This window comes from Chlorocebus sabaeus, chromosome 4 (genome assembly GCF_047675955.1).
Source record: "Chlorocebus sabaeus isolate Y175 chromosome 4, mChlSab1.0.hap1, whole genome shotgun sequence".
NCBI classification, from domain to species: Eukaryota; Metazoa; Chordata; class Mammalia; order Primates; family Cercopithecidae; genus Chlorocebus; species Chlorocebus sabaeus.
Genome location: NC_132907.1, coordinates 14,119,556 through 14,143,187, shown reverse-complemented (window position 1 = coordinate 14,143,187; position 23,632 = coordinate 14,119,556). Strand labels below are relative to the sequence as shown.

Sequence of the window (23,632 nt, the reverse complement as noted above, 5' to 3'; positions counted from 1 at the left end):
TTTTGAAAAAGCTGCCAAACTGTCTTCCAAACTGACTGTACCATTTTGTATTCCCACAAGAAATGAATGAGAGCTACAAATCCTTGCCATGATTTGATGCTGTCAGTGGTTTGGATTTTGACCATTCTAATAGATGTGTAGTGGTATCTCACTGTTGTTTTAATTTGCACTTCTCTAATGACATATGATGTTGGATATATTTTAATATGCTTACTTTGCATCTGTATAGCCTCTTTGATGAGGTGTCTGTTCATGTCTTTTGTCCATTTTTCATTCAGGTTGTTTGCTTTCTTATTGCTGATTTTTAGTAATTTTTGAATGTTTGGATAACAGCCCTTTGTTAGATATATCTTTTGAAAATATTTTCTCTCAGTCTATGCTTTGTCTTCTCATTCTTTTGTCAATATCTTTTGCAGAGCAGAAATTCTTTTATTTTAGTGAAGTCTAGCTTATCAATCATTACTTTCATGGATTATGCCTTTGGTGTTGTGTCTATAAAGTCATCTACCACTACTTTGATTAATAATATTATCCTTCTTAGCATTTAATTTTTCTGTTATATAGACTTATAATGTTGATTACTTGGTTTTTTTGATTTAAATGCTCTCCTTTAGCTTTAAAAGAGGTAAAGGGGAAATTTACTCTAGTTCCCTCTTCCCTTTTCTCTTCCAATTTTTTTAGCTGTATAATTTCTACATTTTCAGCACTTACAAAATTTATATTCTATTTGGTTACATTAGCTCCACATTTGTTTCTAATTTTGATTGCATCTAAATATATTCTGTGACCACCATGAACTCTTTTGTTGTAATTCCTGGACTTTGGTTGGCTGGAGTCTGTCTTCTTTATCAATTTTATCAATAAGGACTTTGAGGGACAATATTTTCTGGATTTCAGAATGTTCAAAACTTTTTGTTTGTACCCTTTATACTTGAAGAATAGTTTGGCTGTATATAAAATCTTTAGCTCACATTTCTTCCCTTGAGGATATTACAGGTTTTACTTTAATAATTTTGGCATTGGATGAAGGTATGGAGAAGTCTGAGGAACACCTAAACAATTTTTCCTGTTGTTATTTATTTGATTATTTTGTTTGCAATTCTTTCTTTATCTTTATGTTCAATATATTTACTGGACGTGTCTTGGTGTTAATTGTTCTGGGTTATTATTCCTGGACACAGAGTGTACTCTTTCAGTATGTGATTGTCGGTCATCTTTTACATTAGGAAAGTTTTCTTCAGTTATACCATTAGCAATTTGTTCTGTTTTACTAGGTTATTTCCCTCCTTGAGAGCTTCAAAGACTATGTTGAATCTTTTTTACTTGTTTTTATGCTACATCTTTTCCCTCCAGTTTTCTCATTACTATTCTCTAAGTTTCCTATTTGCTTTTCACATTCTTTTCTCTCTGTGCTCCTTCCATTTATTTCCTTCTTTGTACTTCTGCTTTATAATGTTCCTTCATAAAGACAAATGACTTTTTAAATTTTAAAATTCACAATAAATATTTGGCTACGATTTTTATTTGCTCTGTGGCAACGTTTTTTCTGGCTTGTGTTCTTTGTGTTTGGAAGGTTTATTGCTATTTCTTACATCTTCTCTTATATAATCTAGGTGTCAGTGCTATGCTAATTCCTTTCATTAATGAACAATTTGAATTTTTCTGAGCAACTTTTTTTCAGAAATTTCCATTAAGAGAAAAAACACAACTGTACCCTTTCAGACTCTTAATTCCTTTTTTTCTTTCTTAGAGACAGACTTATTTTTTCCAATATGGCTCATCTGTGTGGTTCTTACATAGCCCTACACTTTTGCTTCTCTGAGATACACTGGGTCCATGAAGGCTCTTGTTGCCAGCCCCGATCACACAGGATCTACACCCATTGCTGTCAGCATGAATATAGCACCTGCACTTCTCAGATAACCTCTTACCTGCAGGAAGTGCAGTTTTCTGAAATCTGCTGCCCTGGGATCCTCTCGTGAGTCTCTTTGCTTCTTCTCCTCATGTTTTATATGTGGCTCTTGTCTGGTCTTGTTGCTTTTGGCAGCTATTAAACTTATTTTGAAGATTGCAGTAAACCTGCTTCTTAGTTTTGCCAAAAATGGAGTATGTAGGTTCTTTTTGTTTTTCTTATTTTTTTTCTTTGTTTGATTTCAAAAGTAGAAGAGGGAAATATTAACACATTTATGTTCATACCAGAAGTGCCTCTAATTCAAATTTAATCTGCTTCAACATGACCTAATTCAGTGCTGTTACTGTTAGGGTATTGAGACCATCCTGAACATGTATTGCAAGACAGGATGTTGTCCAGACAGAAAATGTCCACAGTATTTTATGTATGGATCTGTAGATTAAAAAAAAAAAAAGTGCTAAGTTAAAAATAACATTGGAAATGATAATGTGAAATAATTCTGTTAAATATAAAAATAGAGAATATGGTTATTCAAAATAATTTTGTCTGGTAATTCTAGCGGTTAGAAACCACTTTAGAGAGAGTAAGAATAATTAAATGTAAAAACTAGAAGAAATTGTGTCTACAGAGATCATGCTCTTTTGAGTTGTTGTAAGGTAAAAAAGTTATCCATGCATTTTCCTCAATAAAATTTGCTATAAAATCGTTTGGCCACAATTAGGATTGTAGCAGAAATCTGTAGTTTCCAGATACAGTCTCACCAAGCTTATACATCTAAAATATTTTTAGAAAGTTTTGCTTTTATAAGGTCTATATTTTATCATGAGGAAGGGGGATTATATGCTTATAAAAATTATAAAATGCTTAAGTCTTTTCTATATAATACATAGCATAATGAAAATATTCAGGGGGCTTTGAGTGTCATCTACATACCAGATGATGTTTATTCAGAATAGCAAAATATAGACCAAAAAGAATGAGATTTTCCAATGATTTCACAAAGCCAGCTGTTGCTAGAATGGTCCTAAGAAGCTGGTATATAGAGAAAATACAGAGAGAAAAGGTATTTTCTTTCTGGTTTAAAGAAAAAAGATTTCTTAAATGATTTGAAGAAGTATTTCTTCTGGGGTAATATGTATTAATAATCAGGTAAATGAAAAATAATGCTCACTCCTCTTCCAGTCATTTTCAGATGTTTGGGAAGGGATATGTATGGGGATATATTTATTTTATAAATAATATAAACTATAATTAATAAATATATAATAAATAAATTAATAAATATGTAATAAATGTATGTTATTAATTGTATTAACAGATGCACTTCAGAAATCCTTCTGTGTCAGTGCATGTGAGAAATATTTTACATATACACTGAGATCCGTTGTTGCATAGTATTTAGTTTTATAAATGTATAATAATTAATTTAACCAAATCTCTACTTGGAAACATTTTTATTTTTGTATGCATAACTTTTTTCATTTGTATAAAAATTTATAAAAGCTAAACTTCTGTAAGCAGCATTGCTCGACCAAATTTTTATGTGTATATGTGCATAAATATATGTACATAATCTATAATGTGTGAAAGGACACTTTTCTGATTGGAATAACAAGTGAGGTGGAAGCAGAAGAAGGAGATTAGATAAGAGGGGCAGAGTGAGATAGAAGAGGCAGATCATGCAGGCCTTTTAGGCCACTGTAAAGACTATCATCAATCTTTTTAATTTTGCTATCTTAGTTCAGGCTGCTACAACAGAATACCATGTATTGGATGGCTGAAACTACAAACATTTATTTCTCACAGTTCTGGAGGCTGCCAAGTCCAAGGTCAAGATACCAGCAGATCTAGTGTCTGATAAGGACAGTTTGCAGACAGCCATCTTCTCCTTGTAGTCCCACCTGGTGAAGAATAAAAGCTCTGGTCCCTTCATCTCCTCATAAGGGCACTAACTCATTATGGAGGCTCCACTCCCACGACTTAATAAAACCCGAATTTCCTCCCAAAGCCCCACCTTCAACTACTATCAATCACCTTGGGTGTTAACACTTTAACATATGACTGCTGGGGAAGCACAAACATTCAGCACATAGTACTTGCTGATCTGAGATATAAAAGAAGACTTCTCACAATATATGCATTGCTCATTTGTATGCCTTAGTACATAAATTGCTCATTTTACCTCTGTTTTCTGTTGGGTTGTTCATACCGCTCTTTTTTATTTATAAAATCATTTTTTGAAATATTAGAAATATGAGACTTTTGTGTCTTATATGTTACCACAGTTTCACTATTAATATTTTTTCCATTCTAAAGGATCTTAAAAGGTCTTCCTTATTTATGACTTACATTTAAAATATATCTTTGGGGCTAGGTGCCATGGCTCATACCTGTAATCCCAACACTTTGGGAGGCTGAGGTGGGCAGATCATGAGGTCAACGATCAAGACCATCCTAGCCAACATGGTGAAACCCCGTCTCTACTAAACATACAAAAATTAGCTGGACATGGTGGCGCACACCTGTAGTCCCAGTTACCCAGGAGGCTGAGGCAGGAGAATCACTTGAACCAGGGAGTTGGAGGTTGCAGTGAGCAGACATTGTGCCAATGCACTCCAGCTTGGGTGACAGAGTGAGACTCCATCTCTCTCTAGATAGATAGATAGATAGATAGATAGATAGATAGATAGATAGATAGATAGATCTTTCCAAAGATATAGATATATCTTTGGAAATTAATTTAAGAGCTCTGTTTCTGTTGTCTTGTCTCTTCTCTGACTCTGACACTTCTTCCTCTGTCTTACACAGACCCCTGTGATTGCATTTGTCCCACCTGGCTAATCCAGAATAACTTCTCCATCTCAAAATCCTTAATTTAATCACAAACTCAAAGTTATTTTGCCATGTAAAGTAACATTCACAGGTTTGGGGGATTGTAGGACATAGACACAGAGCTTTGCGACTTGACAGCAACCGACTTATGAAAAGTTTCACCCTATAATTGAGACAGTTGAATTCACTAACTTGTGACTCCAGGTTGTATTCAAGTATGGTTTTCTATTTTTTTCTGATTGTTGGACAAACTATGTGTTTCTCAAAGGAACAGTATTCGTCTTTTTGGTCCCTGGGCTCAGAGGCCACATTTGTGGCTTGTCAACATTTTGCCAAAAGCTTTGTTAAAATAAAATAGGCCATTATCTAATCTGTGTGGAAACTCTGGGGGTGGTGAGAAGGAGAATTTTCTTACTGGGGATAAATTAATTTTGCTTTGGTTTCAATAGAGTATTCATTTCTTATTGACTCGTGAACAATTCAATATACAGCCTACTCAGTTTGGGATAATGTTTAATTTTAGGGTATTGTTAATAACAAATAATAATTATTTGAATACAGTCTTTTATATTTTTAAACAACTCATTATATCTAAAGAAACTGTCTTTCTTTTCGTTGTTTATTTACCAGGAAATATAATAATGGTCAAAAGGACCCTCATCCAATCCTAAACCAAAGTAAATAATGTTTTCTGAGGGTAATCAATTATTTGGGGAGTCCACAGGCTACCATTTAATGTGCCCATGGAAACAACGCATTCCTCCTCATCATTTCTTCCCATTAACTATCACCTCCTCTTAGCCTTTATGGCTTATGTTTGGTGCATGACTTGGGTTCAGGTGATGGAAGTCAACTTTAACTAATTAAATTCTCTGTTCCTGAGAGCAGAATCTCAACAAAGTGCTCACTGAGACCTGCCCTGACAAATCTCCCAGGAAAGGCAGTGTGACATGGAGCAAAGAACACCACAGTAGGAGTCCAAAGGGCAAAGTGTTTGTCTTAGCTCTTCTACCGGTCATATGGTCATGTATAGATCTCCTTCCCCATAGAGTGATGATAATACACATGCCCTGCCAAGAGCATAGGCCAATGTGTGGCATAAATCAGATCAAGAATCTGCAAGTACTTTGTAGATCATAATTTGCTGGGCGAATGTAAGATACTACTGGTATTTGATTCCATGTAGACCCTGCCCTAACCTATCTGAGTCTCTCTATGCTGCCTACCCAAGTATCTGGTCTCTTACCGTGAATGGAACAGCAGGAGCCCCATCCTTGGTAACCAGAAGGCAGAGCCATCCTCTGTTGGATGTTTCATTCAAACAGCTGTTTCACTCACACGGCTCATTTCTCCCACCTCCTCCAGCTCCCATCTGCTTTGCACAGAAACCACCACTCTTGGGATGTGACCCAGTTGCCTCACCACACACAGAGCCTTCCTCCCAGAACACACATACCCAGAACACAGGGGAGTCACTTTGCTGCCCCTAAGCTCATGACCAACACATCTCATTATCCACATGGTACATCCACGGTTTGCTCTTCGCCGCTGCTTCCATCTCCCAGTTGCCACTTAGGAGTGTTCCTACTTCTTGAAGGTGTCAGTGTAATTTCCTTCTCATTATTGGTGTTCTCAGGATGTAATTTATTCACTAGGACTCAATGTGAATTTAGCACTTCTAACACTATTATTTACAAATTAGAAATTGGTGTTAATAATGTTGGAAAATGATTGAGTCAATTTTTTCACACTGCTCGGTCCTCAGCAGGCCCTAAAAATTGCAGGCAGACCTATGTGAGTCCTGAATGCAGAAATGAGTTATGTGACAAAGCCGGCAGGCAAATGGTATCTTTTTAGTTGGGGCAGGATGACAGAGGTTGGTGATGGTACCAGTGGCTTTTTTATTTCGGTTGGGAGAGCACCTGTGATTGGTGGGGTGGGGGCGGCTTCCTCACTGTGGCAGAGAAGACTTGGGTAAAGCTGGTCCTTTTCCAGGGTGGTCGTCTAGTGAGGCTAGGAGCTGGGTGTTGCTTCTGGAAGCTCATTGCAGACTGTGCCTTCTGGTCTTGTGATTCTGTAAACAACTCAATGTGCTCTAATACATTCCTTACAGCTTACACCAGTTAGAATGGATTCTGTGGTCTATTTTTGAGAACCCTGACCAATACTAGGGCAATTGTCTCCTTATATTGATTCTCTCAATAGATGATTCTTCTCTTCCCATAGATAAGAAAAGGAAGTGACTTGGACCCAGGAAAGCCAGGCAGTTGATATAGCCAGACGGACTTCCCCCTCTCCACTCCTAGTCTCTGCATGATGCTTTGAAATGGCTCTGTGTGTGTTAGGGGCTTAAGGTGAGCAGGCACAGCATTTTGAACTGGACACAATAGAGTCGGCATAAGAAGTCTCCACCTTCTTCACAGGGATGCCCTTCACAGAGCTTTGCTGTGGCACTTCTACATGCACAAAGCAGATATCCTTCCTCTCCTGAGACCTTAACAGCTACTCCTATCTAAGAAGCAGTTCCCCCTTCTGCTGAGCCTAAGGAGGCGGCCTGTGTTGTGTGGGAAAGACTGTGTGTTTGGGGCGGGTGGAGAGTGGAGGAGGAGGTTCTCCCCTCTATGCTCCTGAGGGATCATCATTAGCCTCACAGAGCAGGAGCTAGGGCTCAGCTCTACCCTTCAGCTTCTCTGCAGCAAGCTGCTAAGCCGCCGAATGGTTCCAGAAGTGGCTTGCTTCTTTCTTCCCCACATGTAGATCCACGAGTAGCTGTAAGCTCCTTGATGGCCAGGTCTTCCACATATTTGTAGCCTTAACAGTCTTGAACAGTGTCCCAACATGGGAAGGTGTTTAATAAATGTTCAGTTCCTGGCTAACCTGTGTAAACATGAGCTTGCGTGTGTGTCTGGGTCAGAGTTTCTTCTAAATCTCAGTGTTTTTCTTTAATTAATTATGCTTTAAGCTTACACACGTCATGGTTTGCCAGTGACCTAAGCAGGTTGCACAATTATCATGCATTAGGATTTCCTGACACCTACATATATAAAAAAGAAATTAAATAATATGAAAGATTGAAAAAATCTTTTAATATTATTATGCGGTTGAAACAGCAAACATGTATATAGGGTTACTTTGAGAAAGGCACTGTTCTACGGGCTTTATATGCATTAACTCATTTAATCTTCACACTGCTCCCATTTTACTAATGAGAAAATTGAGACATAGAAGGAGTCAGTAATTTACCTAAGGTCACACAGTAGTAAATAGTAGATTTGATATTTAAACTCAGGCAGTCAGACTCTAGAGTCTGTGTTCCTAACCCCTATGCAGACTCCATTTTACATTTCACTGAAGACACAGTGAGGATACATTGATTTTATAGCAAGTGACATAGCTAAGGCTCAACATAGGTGCACTTCAAATTCTGTGGTACTTATCTGTAATAACTGGCATTTGTATAGCACTTCACATTTTCTAATACCTTTCATGTTAGTATTAGTTTATTGGTATCCTTTGTTTGATGTTGCTATAGGTGTGTGATACTTTAGGAGATTCATTATCCCATCCAATCTTCCCATTAGTCCTGTCCTATAAAATAGAGATGAGTTGTTATTTAAGGATATAAGTAACATTTAAAAATCAAATAATACCAGCAAATGCTAAAAAATCAAATAATATAGAGATAATGTTGAGAAGCAAATCTATTATTCCCTCCCTCAACTCAGTCCTGCTTCCCAAAAGCAACTTACTTTAAATTTGTCTTTAGTTATTCAGCTGGTTACATTTAAACTCTAAAGTAGAGATTTTTAAATCTATTTCTTAACTTAAAATGTTCACACATGATCCATTGGCTGCCTGCTACAAAGAATAGGGAAAATTCAGCTCACTGCCAGCATCTTCTTTTCCTTCCAATGTTTATTACTTATATTAGAACTTTAATTTTTTTGAGGATGGATTATATTTGTAACTTTGAATTCTATATATTTTTAATTTTTTTGGTTCAACTGTATCTGGAACTCCATTCTAAAAAAGGGAGCATTTTAGTACATTGCACTTTCAGTTTTTCTTACCACTTTCTCTCTCCCACTTTCTGCTGACTGTATCTTGAATACCATCAAAGTTGCTGCTATTTATATTATGTAATATGTTGTGTAATTAGAATTAAGGCCTCTGTGCTTTGTCCATAAGTTGACTATAAAATTTAGAAGTCAAGAAATGGCCTACACATTATGACAGTATTGGTAGTTTTTAGTACACAGCCTAAGAATTACACTTTCTTTTCAGCCTGTTCAAATCATGACTATCGATTGAGCTACTTGAAAGAGACTGTTCTTGGGATCAAGATCAACTAGATTCTCAATCACTAAATAATCGTGTCATATTTAAGGATTGATTTTTGGAATAAGAGTATTGGTTTGCCCTGGGTTCCTTCAACTTTTCACATCAAGCGTATTCAGTCTTTCAACCATGATGGATAAAGCTTCCCCTACCTGGCCAGGCGCAGTGGCTCATGCCTGTAATCCCAGCACTCTGGGAGGCCGAGGTGGGTGGATCACGAGGTCAGGAGATCGAGACCATCCTGGTTAACGTGGTGAAACCCCGTCTCTACTAAAAATACAAACAAACAAACAAAAAGCCGGGCGTGGTGGTGGGTGCCTGTAGTTCCAGCTACTGGGGAGGCTGAGGCAGGAGAATGGTGTGAACCCAGGAGGCGGAACTTGCAGTGAGCTGAAATTGTGCCACTGCACTCCAGCCTGGGTGACAGAGCAAGACTGCGTCTCAAAAACCAAACCAAACAAAACAACAAAAAAAGCTTTTTCTACCTTTTCCACCTCCTGGGATCATTATTCCCTTGTTACAATCTGGACTAGGGCTCTGAAGATCAGTAACAGACCTTCCATTCTTGGTCTCCTCTTTTTCATTCTCATAGGTTGAAATCTGTTTCCTGGATTCTATGTCCTTTCCTTAATCATCAATCTCATGTATGTTTGAGTACAGTCTTAAACATTGTAGGTTAATAGTCTTAGATCTTAATGTCAAATACAATGAGTTCTAAATTTCTCCTCAAAGAATCAGTATGTCAGTATGTTCAGTTCTTTGTTCTCCATTTTAAAGTTTAACTTCCTTTTTCTCCTCGTCCCTAGTTTCAGTAAACAACCTTTTCCACCAGTTCTAATTAGTAGTTCACATCTGTTCCCCTGGTCACCTCCTCCGTCCTGAGTCACCCCTGGTCACCTGCTCTGACCTGAATCATCCTGAATCACCTGTTTTGTAACTGCCCTTGCTGCCAAAACACTCACTTGCCACTCCAACTCCTACCCCCTCTCTCTTTAAAATAGCTAATCAGAATTAGTTTAGACTGTGCGGTCCAATCCTAGCCAATAGAGGAATGACACAGCAGTAGGGGCTACCTGCATCAGGAATAAAAACCTCTTCCCCTCCCTTGTTCAGGTGTGCTCTTGCCATTGCTCCATCCACGAGTCATACCCTTCTGTAGAAGTAAAATTGCCTTGCTGAGAAAATTAAATTTATGTTCAAGTGCTATTTCTTTTGTAGCATTGAAAATTTATTTATAACATTAATGTTTCATGTTTCTAAGTATATTAACTTTTGTTTCATGTATTTTATATTATGGCTGTGCACAGAATTCTAGGTTGGAAACTATTTTCCTTCAAAATCTTGAAGGGATTGCTACACTGTCTTCTAATATCCAGTCCTTGCTGTTGAGATGTTGAAGACTAGTCTAATCTTTTTTTATTGATAGGAGACATGCTTTATTTTCAAAAGCATATAGAATGCTTGGTGCTCTGAAATCCTACCACATAATGGTAATTGTTAACACACACACACACACACACACACAGACACACACACATTTTTTCTGAAGATCTTTTTAGTTAGATCTTAAACCTCCTAGATTGGTCTTTTATGTATCTTAGTTTTACCTCATCTTTTCTATTTCTTTTACTCTATTTTCTTTGAGATTACTTTACTTTTATCTTCCAGTCCTCTAATTCCTATTGAATCTTTCTTTTTCTTTTCTTTTTTTGAGACAGGGTCTTGCTCTGTTGCCCAGGCACTATCTCGGCTCACTGCAGCCTCTGCCTCCTGGGTTCAAGGGATTCTCCTGCCTCAGCCTCTCAAGTAGCTGGGACTACAGGTGCACACCACTGCACTTGGCTAATTTTTTGTATTTTGGGTAGAGACAGGGTTTCACCAGGTTGTCCAGACTGGTCTTGAACTCCTGAGTTCAAGTAATCTGCCTGCCTCAGCCTCCCAAAGTGCTGGGATTACCAGTGTGAGCCACTGCACCTGGCCCTATTGAACTTTTCTATTTTAGCTGTCATGTTTTGAATATCTAAAGTCTCTTTATTATAGCTGAACTGTTCCTTTTTCATTGCGTTCTATTCTTATTACATGAATGTAATGATTTATCACGTCATGACTAGGATACCAATTAAAATTGACAGATAATTAGAGAGCAAACTCTGGGGCCAAGCTGACCCAGATACAATCATGGGTTCTACTACTTAGCTACATGCAATTGGGTAACTGTGGAAACAAAAGTGGCTCTATTTTCATGCTAATCTGCCATGTTGATTTCTGATTAGCTCCAGTCTCATGAATGCTTCTTGATTCCTGCTTTATTTACTGTCCTTAGTGTAAGAAATTGTCAGCCTTGATGTTGTGGCAGAAATTATAGGCTATGATGCGTATAGTATTCTTGCCTCTTCTGGAGGGTGCCTTTGTGTTGCTGGAGCACATACACCCTTTCCCTATGGTCTATAAGCCTTGGGTCTGGGGAGTAACAGTGTGGAGATCTACCTGTCTTGCTGCTGCTCAAGACCCCATTTCTGTCGGCAAGTTCCCTCAATGAAACACTCTTTATCAACAAACTGAATTTGTCTGCATGGTTCTTTGGTTTCTCAGCTCCTTCAGCATTTGGGTACTGCTTCCTATATACAGCCCTTTCACACAGCAGTAACTCACTGCACCCTGTGCTTGTTTTCTTATTTGTTAAATGGAGATGATAAAAATGTATATTTGGTAAGATAGTTCTCAGGAATAAATGAGTTAATATATATAAAGTTCTTGGAATAATGCCTGACTTCAAATAAATGCAATATAAATGCTATTATTATTAAGTTATCTTGTTTTCTGCAGAGTTGGTTCTTCTGTTTTATTATTTTGGTCTTTTACTTTGTGCTTTTGGTTTTCATATATATTATATGTATTTATTATATATAATAAATATTATAATATAATATATATTATTTTTATATATGTAATGAATATATATAATAAATTTTATATTATAATATATAATATATGTAATAACTATATAATATAATATATTATATGTAATATATATTTATTATATGTATTATATAATGTATTCTATATATTTATTATATGTAATATATATATCTGTTATCCAATCACTTCTAAGAATAAAGAATGGGTCTCATTATTCTAGGTAATTTGTGTAGATTTCCTCCACTGTTGTGTGAATAGGTCTTTTCTCAAAAACTCCCCTTCACTGCTTTGAAATTCGACTGGCAGTTTTATGTATGTAGGCAAGGGCTTGTTAAATGACCTGCTTTGTTTCAACATGAGTGACATGGATATCAGCTGACAGGTTGCAGTTTCTCTAATTGCTAAAACAAAGAGGTTTTAAACCTCTATACCCCCAGTAAAAGCTTAAGCAGTTCAGCTGCTTTATTTATCAAGGAGATTCCACTTGCTCGTGTAGGGAACGAGGGATGAGAGGCATTGGGCAGCAATTTGGTTCAAAGACCTCTGGATAATCTTCCCGTTTGCTCGACTTCTCATGTCTACCTTCTGCCTCATTTGCCAACTTCAGTTGGTGCCTCCAGTGAGAATACTGACTTGAACCTCCATCTGCACTGCAGTCTGCTCTTAGTGGATTTGCATCTGCACTTTGCTCTGCTCCATTTCATATTTCAATAGGTTTTTATTCTCTTTCTGTATTTCCAAAATGTGTTGGAATCTCTGTTCAAATGTTAACTCTCTCCAATTATCTTCTTTGTTAATGAAAGCCATTTTTTGTTACTTTTAAATATCTTAAAATCACTAGGATTTCCATGGAACCCTGAGACTGATGGGAAGTTTGTTGCTCATTCTACTCTTTTGATCTGGAACTGACATCCCAAATATTATTGTTGAGATCACTGTAGATTACCAGTTAATGACTCATCCCCCACCCTGGCCCACCACGCTTCTTGATTCTGGAGCAATTGACAACAAAGCTAAAAGTCCTATGTCTCAAAAAAAAAAAAAAAAAAAAAAAGACCACACATAAACTGTGACAATTGATGCATTATCTCTTCCAAAAACAGAAAACATGACTAATAGATGTTTCACTCTAATTGCTTCAATCAGTTAAGTCATTCTTTCTTCCTAGGAGAAGGAGAAGTAAGAAGTAAAGAGAATAGCTGGTGCTTGATCCCTGTCTCAACCCATTTGGGGTGCTGTAAAGGAATGCCTGAGGCTAGACAGTTTATAAAGAAAAGAGGCTTAATTGGCTCATAGTTCTGCAGGTTGTATAAGAAGCAGGGCACCAGCATCTGCTTGGCTTCTGGTGAGGGCTTTTGTGCTGCATCAAAACACGGCATAGAAAGTCAAAGGGGAAGCAGGCATGTGTGAAGTGGGACCAAACAGGAGGTGGGACCTCTTTTTATAACAACCCATGCTCGAGAGAAATAACCCATTCCCAGGAGAACTAATTCTGTCTAGCCAGAAGGAGAACGCACACTCATTACCTGGAGAATAGCACAAAGCCTTTTATGCAGAATCCGCCCCCAGGACCCAAACACCTTCCTGTAGGCCCAACCACACCACCACAAATTGGGGATCAAATTTCAACCTGAACTTTGGGTGAGGACAGACAAATAACCAAACCACAGCAGTCCCAAAGACTTGCCTGTGAGGTGAGAAGTAATAGTAAGTTTCTGTTTTTGAGCTGGGTAGGAATTTAGATTGTAGAATGGTAGAGAGATCCTTTTCCATTTATTTTACAACTGAAGTACCTGAAACTTTGCAGGTTAAATGATTGGCTCAAGGGTACAGAATTGTTAAATGATAAAGTTGGACTCTTAGATTTCTAACTTGGAGCACTTTAATTCTTCTATCCTGCATCCCTGCTCTATGTTATGGTACTGTGACCTCAAACATCAAAATACTAAATCTTCAAAGATGTATTTAATGAAGTTAAAAATATTTATTAATATTTAGAACTATCTTTTCTCACATGATCACAACACTGTAATTCCTAAGGCAAGAAAGGGAACTAATATCGTTTAGAAATTCCAAAAAATATACTGGAAGCAAAAACATGTTCAAGTTCTCACTAATCTACAACATCTTACTAACCAGAATTTCTATGCCCTTTCCCTCACTTTTCAGGCTTTCTGGTACATAGTTTTCTAACACAGAAAATATTTTTATTTTCTGAATTTCTCATTTCAGTCTTTGAGTTTCTTAGGAAATAGTTGACTCCATTCCTGAAAGTGCCCAGTAGTAAATCACAAATGTCTGTATTTCTTAGTGCCAGAAAAAGCACAAAACGAAAAGGCTCCCTCAGGAGACATACGTGTTGTGAGCTTCCATGACCTGCAGATGGATGGAATTTGGTGAAAGTCCATTTTACATGTGGATGGCTCCTAACATAGCTCGTCTCACAAAATAGCTGGTGATGACATTTGGCCATTTTCATGAAGCATCTCATTTTTTCCTCTGCTCAGCTTGAGATTGGTTCCTGAATTACAATCTCTGGCAGCACAGCTGAAACAGGAAACATTAAGTTGCTGGCACAGAGAAACCCCTTTCCTTTACCCTGAGATTCCATTAAAGCATCTCAGCTAAAAGTTTTTATAATAGGTATTTCCATGTTATTTGAGAAAAAGGAAACAACTAGCTGAAATAAAGCTTTCTGATGTTTTGTCCTTCATAATAATAATAAAAAAAAGATAAAGTAAAGAGAACATACTATCCAGCTAATTTAACTAATTCAAAACCATATTTGTGACCCGACCATCTGAATAGTTTAGAAACAGTATTTCTTCCATCATTTCAATATTTGTAGAGCACCTCCGATGTGTCACATAGTGGATAAGCAGGGCTGATACCCTACTTTTAAGGAGCTCATAAGTCTGGAGAGGGAGACAGAAGAATGAACTATTAAGTACAATATTATATATTCCACGCCATGCTAGGATGTGCTTTAGGTGAGTAGAGGAATACAGGATAATGAAGAAAAGCAGCTTATCTATTCAGTGCAAAGGGTAGGGGTGGCATGAGAGATGATCATGATCTTTGAACTTAACCCTAATTTAGAAAAAAGCGACAGACTTTCCAAAAAGACAAGAGAAGAAAGGGCATTCTAGGTAGAAGGAGTGGAATATTTAGATAAGGAGGCATGAAAGAGGAAAGCGTGCTCAGAACACAGAGCCTTTAGAGCTAGAGCACAGCATGAGGTGAAGGGTAGGTAGATGACACCAGAGAATGGAAAAATGGTGTTGTTGACATGGCAATAGTTTGAACTTTGTCCTCCAGACATGTCTTTCCCAATATCTGTGAGTTTCTTACATGCTTTCGCAGACTGGAATTTCTGGTGGTGCAGTAGAATAAACTTGCATCTGTAGTTACTGTAGAATTTTTTTGTCATGGTTTGAGCACAACTGCATCCTGCCCTGATCATGTGAAGAAGGAAAAATGCCCTCATGTTCCATGGACATATGCTTTCCTTAGCCCAGCCTGGCACTTCTCTGAGTGACTCTGTCCACCTGCAGCAACCTGCGCTGCCACTGCTCCATCCATCTCGGGATCACCTCCATTCAGTGTTCGTGTGAGAGGTGGTTCTGTCAGAGGATTAGGAGGATTAGCCTCCGCTGGAGCTAACGAAACCACATATTTCCTCAAATTTGTACAATTTGAGTACACATTGCCTCAAGTTTGGCAATACGCCTGTGAAAATGACCAATGCAGAAAATGATCCACTGGGGACCATCCCAAGGAATTCTTTGAAATTAAGTGGACGGTGACAAGAAAACATTTGTGCTTTAGAAACTTAATGCTGAAGGATGAATTTATCTACCTACGTCATGATCAGAACTTTAAGTAGTATCTATGGGATGAAGATGTGCACATATATATGTATATAAATACATAATTTTAGAAAGCCGTATGGCATTGAGGTTAAATGCCTAGGCTCTAGGGTGAATCAGCCTGGATCTGAATCATTGATTTCATCCCAGCCTATTGTTATGACATTATATAGAGAATTATAAAACATCTCTGTACTTCAGTTTCTTTATCTGTAAAGTGGGGGTTATAATAACACTTATTTATTGGAGTTGTGAGGAGTAAATGTAATAGTACATATAAAGCAATTAGAATAATATCTGGCACAGAATTTATGCTCAGTAAAATTTAGCTTTTATAATAAGATAAACTGATAGGATAAAGGAAGAAGGAAAAGAGGAGACATAGGATAACCTGAACAATGGGAATGATAATTGATTGCATGGAAGGAATCTAGAAGGAGGTAAAAGCAAGAATCTAGAAGGAAAGAATCTAGAAGGAGGTAAAAATTGGGAGAAGATCATGAAAGAAGAAAGAGTTTCAGTATTTGAGGTGTTAAATGTGAACAGATCATGATATACATAAAGTGATATGCCAAGTAGTCAGTCAAGTATACGTAAGTTTGAGGCTTGTATGAAAGATGGGTCTGAGGATATAAATTTTGGGAACTGCCAGTTTACAGGTGAAAGCTGGGGCTGTTAGGGTATAGGAGACCGCCAATGAGAGAGTGAGGAGGAAACCCAATTTATCCTTAAGATAATTGCTTAAAATATTCAGATAATTTCCTCTTATTTACACTTTAAGTTAATGTGGTTTTATTTTTCTGATAATGCAAGTAATACACGCTTTCTGCATAAAATTCTGGCTGACCTTCTTAATGGTCGTGTTTAAAAAGCTGTGATTCTTCCCCACCAGTTAGCCTTTGCTTGAGGGGAAAATCTTCTTGAGTTACCCCACATTGGGACTTTCACCACAAGACAAAATGCAAAATACCTCCTGCTCTGTTGTCTTCAGTGAAGGCCAAACCAAAGTAATCAGCTGGAGTTCTCCCCTCCTTAGATGAAAGCCCAGCTGTGTCCTGTCCAGACAGGGAGCTTGGAGCCAAGCGGCGGGGGGATAGGCCACTTACTCTGTGATGGAGGATGAATAGTGGGGCCCTTTGTGCTGCTGGCACGTTGGCAGGGCAGGCTGGTATTAGAGGAGAAAGCCTATGATTACTTCAAACACAGACATTTTCCCTTCAGTGGTGTTACTGTGCAGCCTGGAAGTTAAACTGCAAAGTGACCACCAGGGCACTTCCACGGCTCCAATGCAGCAGCCCCTGGTGAGAAAGAGAGCCACCGCCTGCCTGAGGGTGCTGAGGCCTAGGACCTGCAGCCCCTTCGGAGGAAAGTGGATTCAGAAAGGCTTTCCACAGTGAACCTGTGCAAACCTTATGAGTGCTGGCCCCACTCTCTCTGCCCTTTCCAGCCTCTGGATCTGGACAAGTCCACGGTAGATAAACCAGGAAGCCGACTCAGCTTGGGCACAGAGACTAGCAAAGCCGAGCCACCAACCCCATGCCAATGAGCAAAGTTAAGCTTCAGTGAAATCACACAGGTTTTAGCAATCAAAACATCTAGACAAAAACGATTTTAATTTCAGCATTCCTGCAAGTTGTGCTTCACTCCTTAAGTCTTATTCTGATCACTAACGAGGAGGACTTATCATATTTTTAGTGCTAAGAACTAGCAAATCACCAAAACAGATGCTCAGTGTCAGTATTATGGGGTGGTAGGTGGTGAGCAGAGAATATCTATTCCAACCTATTTCTAAGACTATGCCAATTTCCCTTGCATGTGGGGAGGAAGAAACAACCTGTTCTCTTTCCAGACTCTTGGTCAGTTGTTTTCATGCATCTGGTCGCCCTCTTTAGCTGAAATACAAATAGAGATACGAATAGAGGATCTGCTTCTTTTGGCATTTTGTTCCCTGCTGCCTCCTTACAGCCAGCTTTAGATTTACCACTCACCCTCAGTAACTCTGTTGGCTGCAATTCTACTCTGCCACTGCTTATAGACCTAACATTCCTTGGACAACTCCTCAGTATTGTATTTTTTTTTTTTTTTAAGAGACAGGGTCTTGCTGTGTCACCCAGGCTGGAGTGCAACGGTGTGACCATGGCTCACTGCAGCTTGGAACTCCTAGAGTCAAGTGATCCTCCCACCTCAACTACCCAAGTAGCTGTGTCTACAGGTGCACACCGCCATGCTCAGCTAATTTTTAAATTTTCTGTAGAATGGGGCCTCACCATGTTGCCCAGGCTGGTCTCAAACTCCTGGCCTTAAGTGACTCTCCTGCCTCAGCCTCCCAAATTGCTGGGATTATAGCATGAGCTGTGCCCAGCCTGTCCTGTATTCTTTGAGTGTGCTTTGTCCAAGTGTCATTAAATACTGCACAGCGTTACTGTTTATCATAAATCACACCAGGCAAGGCCCACACATGGTGAACTCTCTTCTTGAACCTCCAGAGAATCTAAGTATATAAAGTTAAAAACAAACAAACAACAACAACAAAACCATGGCCAGTCTAAAAGTGACTGTAAAACCCTCAAAGATTTTGCATCTTGGACACGAAAGCTTACTGTATGGGACACCTCAAATTTTTTCACCCACTCTTTCTTCTTTCTTTCTTTTTGCTTTTCTTAGGGTTTCAGATTGCAGGACAGCAATGATGTCACCATACACAGCTCATGGCAGTTAGTCAAAGGAAGCTACTTAAATCCTGACACTTACCCTACATTTACCATCCTCAGTCTTTCCTCAATCTTACAGTCATGCCTTCCTCTCCCCAAATATCCCCTTCTCTCTCCTATTTTTCCATTACCCTCCCCCCTCAACACATTTCCATTAGGAAGGCCAAGGGGAAAATAACCCACTAACCTCTAAGAAAAAAAGACCTCAGGTTTTCTTACTTGCTGATGTTGAAGGAAAAAGAAACATCAACAGAACACCTCCTCCATCCCTTTAAATCCTACCTACTACTAGGATTGGATTTCCAACTCTGAAAAGGCTTCAGAAAATACTCAGCAACTCTGCAAACATAAGTAGGAGAATTTTGATAGATTAGGAGCAAATGTTACAGTCAAGACATTCTGAGAATGTTCTGCCTTTTTTATCCAGAAATATTTCAGTCGTGATCCCTTTAAAAGACACAATTTGTTGTGTAACATATCTGACCTTTGACCCCTAGGATGTGGGGTGTCAGGTGGTGATGGTGGGACAGAGGCTTTTGCAGTCACTTTCTAGAATGAGCCTCTTCTTTAACAAGAAAAAGGGTGGTTCTCACACCTAACATGGGAAAACAAATATTTTGAAAGCGAAAACCTTGGAAAGAAAAGCTTTAATGTCTATAATTCATTCATGTCGTTTATCACAATCTAAGTGGGAGCTGACTTGAACACACTGTGTGCGCGCGCGCGCGCGCGCGCGTGTGTGTGTGTGTGCAAGAGAAGGATTGGGTAGGATGTCCCCCGACTCTGTTTTTTCAGAGGAGTTAAGATGAATTATAGTAAGAGTTGTTTCACTCCCAGAAAAGATTAATTTGGAAAACATTTCTTTTGACACACTGCTTATAATTAAAGTAATTCTTCATTTTTCTCTGTTTTCTTTAAGTAAAAACTTGTGGCTTTATTTAACCTTCCATCAATTAACTCTCTCAAAGAAAAATAACCTTGAGTCCCATAAACACACATATTTAATTATTTATTGACAGAGAACAGAGGAGCGAGGAATGCCACTGGCTGCAGAGACTCCAGCATTACTACAGCTCCCAAGTCAGACACCCTATGTGCAGCAACCTCCAGCTCCCAAGTCAGATACCCTGTGTGCACCAACCTCCAGCTCAAGTCAGATACCCTGTGTGCACCAACCTCCAGCTCAAGTCAGATACCCTGTGTGCACCAACCTCCAGCTCAAGTCAGATACCCTGTGTGCGCCAACCTCCAGCTCAAGTCGGATACCCTGTGTGCACCAACCTCCAGCTCAAATCGGATACCCTGTGTGCACCAACCTCCAGTTTCTTGCTTTCTCTGGCAGGGGTTTTCATTTTGAAATCCTGACTCCTACAAGTTTCACCAATGCATACAGTTAGATACAGTAATTCTACTAAAATTATGCCATTGGAAATGTTTGCGTAGGAACATTCTTCATTCATCAAGTGTGTTTCGATCTCTTTTGTGCTAGGCACTGAGGACACAACCCCAGAACAAACACATATGGAACAGACATGAACACAACCACACCCAGAGGACCCACAGCCTACTCTGCAGAGCTACCTGTCTGAGCCCATCGGATTAAGCAAACTTTTGCTGACTTGCAACCTCATGAGTTTGGGAACAAATGCTTATCGTAAATCACCTAGTTTTGGGGTGGTTTGCTAGATAGCATTGCTGTAGCAATAATCAACAACACAGAGTCATACAATATAAAACCATTTATGTAAATTTTGAAAATCTGTAAAACAAAGCTATGTATTATACATGAATACACGTATAATTTAATGTCATAAGAAAAGGAATGGAAAAGAGATTCACCAGAATTACAAAAGTCATTAGGGTACAGCGCTACCTTTGACAGTATCTAAAGTGTTTCATTTCTTAAAAATCAAACCAAATCCAAAGTGTAATTGGCAAGCTTTTAGCCGTCAATAGGGCTAGATGGTAGATAAACAGACTCTGGTTCAAATTTTTTTTTTTTTTTTTTTGAGATGGAGTCTTCCTCTGTTGCCCAGGCTGGAGTGCAGTGGCATGATCTCGGCTCACTGCAAACTCTGACCCCCGGGTTTGTGCCATTTTCCTGCCTCAGGCTCCCAAGTAGATGGGACTACAGGTGCCTGCCACCACACTCGGCTAATTTTTTTTCTTTTTTATGTATTTTTAGTAGAGACGGGGTTTCACCGTGTTAGCCAGGATGGTCTCGATCTCCTGACCTTGTGATCTGCCCGCCTCGACCTCCCAAAGTGCTGGAATTACAGGCGTGAGCCACCGCGCCCAGCCTCAAATTTAACTTTACCCTGTGGTCCATACTGCTTTGCCGTTCAATTTTCACCCACCACACCCGTGCCAATTTAATTTCAGATTGCTTTAAATTGAGGCTGAACACTATATAAATTTGGGGTGTTGTAAATATACTTTATGGGGACCAGCTGGAGAGCCAAAACTTTTATCAGATTATAAACGTTAATGGGACTATCTATATATAAGTGATTGATGGCATAATTTGACCCTGCTAATTGATTGTTTTTCACAGAATTACCTCTGCTTCTTGAAGTTCTGGTACTGTCATCCATCACTTCCAGAAGATAAGAAAAATATGTTAAATACTTCCATTGAACAGAGTGTTTCCTGTGACTTCTATTGTTAATTGTAAAAACTTAATTTCTGGTCTCCCTATTAGACTGTTAGTTTCACCAACTATTAATATTAACTACAATATTTATTATAATGCCAAAGTGTACAGATATAAAAAGAAATTAATCTCTGTTTTCTCACAATTCTGCCACAACTATAAAATCAAAACAGATTTATCAATAAATTTAAACCAAATTACAAAAATGATTTTAAAAATTGAAATGAGCAGATTATGTGACAGATGATGTTTGAGGAAATGATATTACCTCTCACAAGACAGAGAGCTTACAGGCCCCACCTCTGTAGGTTTTTGAAGATTCAATTTGAAGTGATACCTAACGATGTGATTTGGTGTTTACTTAGGGCAAAGTCATTATTTCTAAATTATCTTTTCTTCTTTTTCTAACTAGCACATGACAGTAACATGACATTTTTTTTTGGTTCCAATGAAATAGTTGTAAGCACTAAAATCCTAAGGTATTGCTCAGCCATAAACATTCAGAATACCCAGATAAGCTTCTCTTAATTTTATTTTAGTTTGTCATTGAATTCAAAACACAGGATTTTAAAATTATTTTTAGTGATCAGACCCCCTTGTAGGAGTGACATTAACCTAGATTTTTAAAACTTAAAAATTCTCAATAACCATCTCTAGACAACCAGAATTGGTATGTTTGTGGTGAGTAAAGTCTGATTTTAAGATGTCTCATAATTCCCACTGCCTCAATCTTATGTTGGAGAAAAAAGTATCATTCTGTGGCCTGGTTTTAAGACTTACATCAGAATGGAATTCTTAGGAATTTAATGTTTCACCTCTCCTGAGAGTAACACAGGATCTGAAGAGTAAGAGCTCAGGGGAAGTCTCTGCAGATTTAAGGGGACTTAGATGGGAATGGTGGTTCACACCTGTAATCTCAACACTTTGGGACACTGAGACAGGGGGATTGCTGGAGTCCGGGAGCTCAAGACCAGCCTGGGTAACATAGTGAAATCCTGTCTCTATTTTTTTTTTAATTTAAAAAAAAAAAAAGAAAGAAATTGAAGTCAATTAGAAGACTGGTCAAAATTCTGGGATATGTAGCTTAAGGTCAGTGTGTTAAGTTCCAATAGACAGATGAAACCCCTGGAGGTGGGAAATAATGGAAACAATAAGATACACAAAGATATAAAGTGTTATTACTATTATATATTACTATATATTTATAGGACACTTGCAAATACTAGGGGTTTAGACCCAGAGCCACCCAACAGAGAGCCTGGGATTCCACCAGTCAACACCCCCAGCACTGAGTCTGTAGTCTCTGGGTTTTTACCAGATGGCCTCAACACAGAAACATCCATTGGATACAGGACCTGAGAAACTGCTTGTTGGTTACAGTTGGTTTGCAGAGCAGAGGTGGTTCTTTATGAGAAGTATTGTGCCCTGTTCTTTACCTCTCTTCCTTTCAATGCTCACTTGTTCTAGAAAAAAACTGCTGTGAAAGTCCCTTCAAGGCAATGTCTTTTCTGAAGGACAATGGACAGCAGAAGGTGCTTAAAAGTTGTTTTCTGCATGAGAATAATGATGGGAAATATTGTGGGTCTCTCTTAAAAAATGGAATGAAGTTAGCATTTAAGCCATGACTAAGTAAAAGCCATAGACAGAATCAACTAATTCTTGACCACATTCTGCATGTGCTTACAACTGACTGTAAAAAAAAAAAAAAAATTATTATAATGATAAAATTAAAAATTGTTCAGGTTAAGAACTCCAGAAACTAAGTTAGTGGTTGCTCTCAGTGCTTTGTCATGCAGAGTAATAAGAACTGAAAAAAATACTGGCCTCAAACCATATTGGTTTTGTTTTGTTTGGTTTGAGACGAGTCTCGCTCTATTTTCCAGGCTGGGGTGCAGTGGAGCGGTCTTGGCTCTTGGCTCACTGCAACCTCTGCCTCCTGGGTTCAAGCAATTCTCCTGCCTGAGCCTCCTGAGTAGCTGGGATTACAGGCACGCATCAACACTCCCAGCTAATTTTTTGTATTTTTAGCAGAGATGGAGTTTCATCATGTTGGTTAGGCTGGTCTCAAACTCCTGAACTCAGGTGATCCACCTGCCTCGGCCTCCCAAAGTGCTGGGATTACAGGTGTGAGCCACCATGCCCGGCCTACCACATTGTTTTATCATAAAAATATGGAAAGAGCAGTCAGTACAGTAAAAGTATAATAATTTTACAGATGTTATCATGCAAGCCTGGTTTACTAAAAGGAAATATCTGGGTCAGGTCTAGACCCAGAATCTATGTTCTCTAGTAATAACACACTGCAGTTCACAGAAGGGGTCTTTATCCCTGCATTTGCTTAAATTTGCTACACTAACTTAGTTTTTTAAAACACAGTGTGCCGGCCGGGCGCGGTGGC

The 23,632-nt window shown here is 38.6% G+C and overlaps 1 long non-coding RNA gene across 2 annotated transcripts in view; it reads right to left on the bottom strand.

Moving 5' to 3' along the window:
* Nucleotides 1–7,811: 7,811 nt before the first annotated feature.
* The window catches only part of LOC140711563 (uncharacterized), a 49,098-nt gene continuing 33,277 nt past the window's right edge, over nt 7,812–23,632 (bottom strand). Inside the window, exons 3-4 of one of the 2 annotated variants that reach the window (XR_012092838.1) lie at nt 15,550–15,730; nt 7,812–8,332 (exon numbers count right to left, since the gene is read on the bottom strand). This is a non-coding gene — a long non-coding RNA (uncharacterized lncRNA). Of the gene's footprint in view, nt 8,333–13,965; nt 14,549–15,549; nt 15,731–23,632 lie in introns of those variants that run through there. The other variant, XR_012092837.1, reaches the window with a different exon arrangement.